This window comes from Hippopotamus amphibius, chromosome 9 (genome assembly GCF_030028045.1).
Source record: "Hippopotamus amphibius kiboko isolate mHipAmp2 chromosome 9, mHipAmp2.hap2, whole genome shotgun sequence".
In the NCBI taxonomy this organism is placed as follows: domain Eukaryota; kingdom Metazoa; phylum Chordata; class Mammalia; order Artiodactyla; family Hippopotamidae; genus Hippopotamus; species Hippopotamus amphibius.
In genome coordinates this window covers 108867323-108873413 of record NC_080194.1, presented here as the reverse complement: position 1 = coordinate 108873413, position 6091 = coordinate 108867323, and positions in this window count along the sequence as shown.

Genomic DNA, 6091 nt, shown 5'->3' with positions numbered 1-6091 from the left:
CCTCCTCTCCATTGGTGCCCACTGCTCTGGGCTCTTTTCTGGCTGCCCCTTGGCCCGTATTGCAATGTGCTAGCTGAGATTATTGTGTGCAGAACTCATATTTTGAACTTTCCCTTTCTCCTTCAAAATATAACCATCCCGTAAGCTATTCCATTATGACTCTGCTGTGTTTATATATCAATTTAATAAGCTCATTTTATTAAGAAGTAATGACTGATAATAGTTTGCCATGCTGCCTCTCCCTGGAATTCTGGATTTTAACAGAAGACTGTTAAAGAGTCTATGGGATACCTTAGTCTATATGATAAATTATTTACAGCAAAGTTTAGGCAGGATGCAAGGAAATGGTTGAGAAATATGTTTTCAGCTGAACCTAAGTGACTAATCTGACTTAATTTGTTTCTTTTCTTGTATAGCTCTGCGAATGTGCCTTGAATAAGGAGCTGTCAGAACTGGAAGATCCAGTCCTCTTTCTTCCCGTCCTACAAAACCACCACCAAGGTAATGCTGTATGTTATTGATTTGGTCTAACTATGAGTCAAATCATATTTAGCATATTACTTAGCCAACTTTCAGAAAATTGGAAATAGTTTAAAAATTCCTTAGCAGATTACAGTGGTGTTGAAAGTTGATCAAATCAATGAATACAAACCAGGCTCACTATATACATTTTCAAAGAGTATTTAAAGGGTTCTAGTCTCCAGGGATTTATTTGGAGAATATAAATGGAAGATCTTAAAGAATGTTTCACCTTTTTTTGAATCAATGGGAGAATTAGGCTTTCTAGTAATTCTTCGTGAAATCGATCACTTTACTGAGTTGTAAATGCTGCTATTTATGTTGCTTCTTCTCCCCTGGCACATACGTGGCTATCACCATGTTATGGGAGTTGGCTCTTATGGTTCTGCTCTTCATGAGAAAAGGAGCTGCCCAAAACAAAGTTCCACACTGTATAATTTCTATGGCTTGTATTAATGCAGACAGTATAGTCACCATAAAGAAGAAAAATTACCAGTGGAAGATAAAACTAAAATACTAGTTGCATTACAGTCGCATTCTAGTGCTGCAATAAATTGCGTGAAGCCAATAAAGCAAAACTAACTGAAGATATTTGGCACAAACCAAAAATGAAATGAGAGTCATTATGCTGTCTGCTACAGGGACATGCCTCGATGTAGTTAAAGCAATAAACTACCTGGGAGTAATCTTTACTTATTTTAAATTGCATATTCCAATTGCAAAGCTGTTTCTGGCATTTTTGCCACACTTTACTGAGCTAAGGAAAGAATTACATGTCTGAATAAGTCATCTGCTACTAAATGTGCTTCCTATCTCCAGTAACTCATAACTCACTTGAGTCATAATATTGTTTATTCTAAGATTAATCATGGTTTTCTGCCATAAATTAGCTTTTCTCCAACAGACTGGAAGTGAATTGATCCCGAACTCCAATAACTACTTATCTTATCAGCAGTTTCCAGTCTTTCCTTACTATGATCCCAGAATTTTTACATTTTCAGGATCAATGAGCTTTTCTTATGACTAAAGGAACCCAAGTAGGTCAAACCCATTGGGATTTTAGAAGTGAACTTTTACATAGTGTTAAGTAATTTTCCTGAAAGACAGATTATCTGAGCTGATGGGTGATTTGCCCAGGTGTTCTGTTCTTTTATATGTTAATAGGTCTCTTACCTTCAAAGGAATGTTCCCTTGAGTCAGCAGCCCAGAAGGTAATCCTGTCTTTAAAAGGATAAGAATTTACAAAATTAGATAAAGTCTGGTCAATGGATTACCTCAGCAGTATCCAAGGATATATATAGAGAGTAGGTACCATTGTTTCCTGGATAAGCCAGTGATAGAGTTAAGGCTGTTCTGTTGAAGTGCTCAGGATAGAAGGAGGATGCGGAGTTCCTGAGAGGGGAGCATGCCCTATGGAGAGGACAGAACAAACTTATTCTTGTTCTAATTTAGTTATATTTTGACTGCTAAAATGTTTTAATAGAACTGTTTGCATTCAATAGTTGAGCAACTTTTTGTTCTTTGTTTTTGCAGAGAGTGTCCTCATACATTGCTAGTGAGAGTATAAATCAGTGCATCCTTTGTGGAGGTCATTTTATCAACATTCATTAAGAGTCCTAAAAATAAGCCCGTAATTTGGCCTAATAGTTACCTCTAGGAAATTATACCAGGGAGATCACTGTGACTGGGCTAAATATGTTTGTACAAAAAGCATGGATTCTAGTAGCAATAAGCTAGAAACCACTTTGACATCACAGAATTGGAGACTGTTTGAATAAGTTCTAATAAATGCACAAAGGAGAGTATCGTGACTACAGCCGTTAAATGAGACATCAGGGGACTCGGAGGGGAAAGCTCCGAGGGGAGAAGGTGGATGAAATATTACCTGAAAAGCAGGTTACAAAATAGCAAGAACAGGATGGTTTCCTATTTCGCTATTAAAATATGCATATTTACATAAAACAAATTAATGCATCAGACTGTTAAGTGTGGTTATGTCTAGTAGTGGTATTGTAAGTGACTTCTTTTCTTCCCTTTACTTGTATGTTTTCCAAATCTATTCTAATGAATAAGTATTACTTTTGTAACCAGATAAAAATATAGTTTGAGAAAAATCTTTAATGAAATTCATGGATTACAATGATTATTCCAATGTGAAATACTATCCTTCTCTCCATCTTCAGGCTAGAAGTAGGTTGAGTCCCAGACAGCCCCGGTTCTTTTTTCCTGGGTCTCTCTTCACCACACTGGCCTGGACAGCTCCTGAACAATCGCTGTCTGTGCATCTTCAGGGTGGAGGGTCATTTGATCTTTGGGATTGGGAGTCTTTGATTCCATCAAGATCATTTCAGCTGCCTTTGTGGAGAGGGGTTTATGGAGAGGGTTCTGAAATGTCTTCTGATACTCTATTCCTTTCCCAAATTCACCTCTTCTTTGTTGCCCTGCAAGTTTTGTGGGTGGTGAAGAGCATGTGTACTGATGACCTTCATACCCCTTTGAGAGAGGCAGCCATTGAATACTGTGAAGAACTGCTCTAAAGTCAAAGGAATTTGGTTCAATTTTTGCTCCGTGTGCCTTTGGGCAGGTCAGCTTCTCTGCACCCCTGTTTCCTCATCAGTGAAAGATATATAATAGCTCCTACCTCAAAACGCAGTACTTCTCATTTTTTTGCCTTTGATTTGGGTTGTGCCCCAAGTGTGTAAAGGCAGTGTAGGATGTCAGAATATGTCACCCCAGAACATGCTATTTGGGCATATTGATTACTTTAAAGGCACTTTGAAGAACAGCGGAGGCAAGAAGGGCACTTTGACCTTCCTTTCTCTTCTTGAAAGCAGGAGATAAAAGTCTGCTGGGCAAGGTGCCCTCCCTGTACCAGGAGGAAAGAAACATTCTTATCACCAGAGACGCAGAATCAAGGCGGAGAGAAATCTGTACAAACAGACCTTGTTAAACTGGCCTTTGTGTTCCTAGGTACTTTTCCACAATGAACTGTGCTAGCCCAAACCCCTTTGTCTTGTCATGTTTTCCCTGTTTACTTCTTTTCTCCAACGTAGTATATAAGCTTTGGGCCATGACTACTTCTTTGGGTCTTCATTTTTCTTGTGAAGGCTCCCATGTACATGTAAAAATTACTAAGTAAATTTGTATGCTTTTATTCTGTTGATCTGTTTTATGTCAATTTAATTCTTAGGCCAGCCAGAGACCCTACAAGGGTAGAGGAGAAATTATACCTCCCCTAGTGAAGCCTCTGAGAGGTATTTGCTAATTATTTATTTACAAAGAGAACCAGTTATTGACATCTGACATCTTTGCAGGCTCTGTAGTGAGTGTGATAGCTGTCCTCTCACCTAATCCTCAGATTGAGTTTGTGCGGTAGGCCCTGCCATTATATTCCCACTTTGCAGGTAATGAACCTGAGACTCAGTCGCCCACAACTTCACAGCTATTGAGCGGCTTTTAATCCCTGCTCTGTTTTGTCCTTGGCCTCTGAAATCAATTACAAGATTTAAAATTATTTGTTGATACTCAAGATTTAAAATTAATTTCTAATTACTCATCTCAAGGTCGAAATTATCAACAGTTCTTAGCTTCCCAAAAGGTGCAAGATGCCACACTGGGCATGTTTAAAAAGGACTAGAAGAAAATGTTCTTTGCTATGTTCAAGTTTCCAGGTTTCAATCTATCACCTAACTAATAAAATAAAATGGATGCATTTGCATGAGAAGTGTCTTCTGAATTGAATGGAAATGAGCTCAGTGGTGGTACACTGTGTCTTTTCCATTATGGTCAACCATCACTGGCATTAATTAATTACATTTTCTTTCTTTTCTTGCAAGGTAACTGCCCTTAAATTTTTGTTACAAAGAGAGCTAATTCCATTGTGCTTCCATCAAATGTCGTCCTTTAAATAGGTGGGATTTGTTTTTGCTGATGTTTTACAAACCTTGTAATCTTGCCTACGACATTCTTTTCTGTTTGGCCTGGCATGTTCATCAACTTTTTATAGAAAGTCTGTGACATCACAACGGGTATCACCTTAGCTTCCTTCTGGAGTCCTTCCAGGTGTTAGGAAAGGAATGTTTTCCTACAAAGATGGGAAAAATCACAGCTTGTGAGACTGATTTTTTCCACTCAAAATGAGAATTTAAAAATGCCAGCCATCTGAAAAAAACTATAAATAAAAAGATATAACTGACTCACGTTTTCCCCCTCTTTTAAACCAGCCTCCTTTTTCCTAAAGTCGTAAACCAGTGACAAAATAAATTGATCCAATATTTTATTACTCTTTTACTGTAAAATATTATACAGTCTTGGCAAGTTGATGAGTGACTATATAACTAAAAATATCCCTACAATAATTCAAGAAACTTAGTATGATACAAAATTAGCAATACGCATGAAACTAAGTGGGCAAACATTACTACTGCTATTACTATACTGTTACCACTATAAGTTAAGATTTATTCAAGGACTTAGTATATGCCAGGTGTGTCATTCATTTCTCACAATTATCTTATTGTGGGGTACTATCTCTAAACACTTTTTTCTACACCTCATTTTACGGATGAGGAAATGGAGGTTGTAAGAGGTTTGGCAAATTGCCCAAGATGACAGTGCTAGTCAGTGCTGATGAAACCAAGATCTGTACCTAGTCTATCATTTGTCAATGCCTGTCTTTATAACCATCATGTTATATTGCCTCTTCAAATGATTTCTAATTAATTTTCATGTTTACACTAACATACTATATAGCTTTGCTCCACTATCATTTAAGAGTAATTATAAGATTGTAACACTCATAGCCCATGGTGTCAATTTTACCTTGGACATGTGAAGTTCAATTGGAGGAAGCATATTCGGATTTCAAGGCTGAAAGGAGAGGTGGGTGGAATTTCTTCAATGTCACTTAATCATTTTTATTTTTTTAAATTAATTAATTTATTTGTTTATTTTTTATTGGCTGTGTTGGGTCTTTGTTGCTGCACACGGGCTTTCTCTAATTGTGGTGAGCAGGGGCTACTCTTCATTGTGGTGCACGGGCTCCTCATTGTGGTGGCTTCTCTTGTTGCAGAACACGAGCTCTAGGCCCATGGGCTTCAGTTGTTGTGGCACATGGACTCAGTAGTTGTGGCTTACGGGCTCTAGAGTGCAGGCTTAATAGTTGTAGCATACAGACTTAGTTGCTCCACGGCATGTGGTATCTTCCTGGGGCAGGGATCAAACCCATTTCCCCTGCATTGGCAGGTGGATTCTTAACCACTGTGCCACCTAGGAAGTCCCAATCATTTTTAAAAAGAGCTTTGTGTTGAGAGAAGTCTATCATCATGTGTAAATGGTTTCAAACTGAATGTAGAAATGGGGAGACTGCCATTCCAGGGCATCCTGAATATGACATCATTGGAGAACACTTGGTGTGTTGGTGACCACTGCTTCCTGCACAGCTCCAGCCTCCCTTCTGAGGTCAGATCTGGAGTTCATTTTGCTTGCTGTGTGTTTGCATCTGGGACTACTTAGAGGCATTCTACACTTAGCAGGCTCAAACCACACTCATGATTTGTCCCCTTAACCTTCT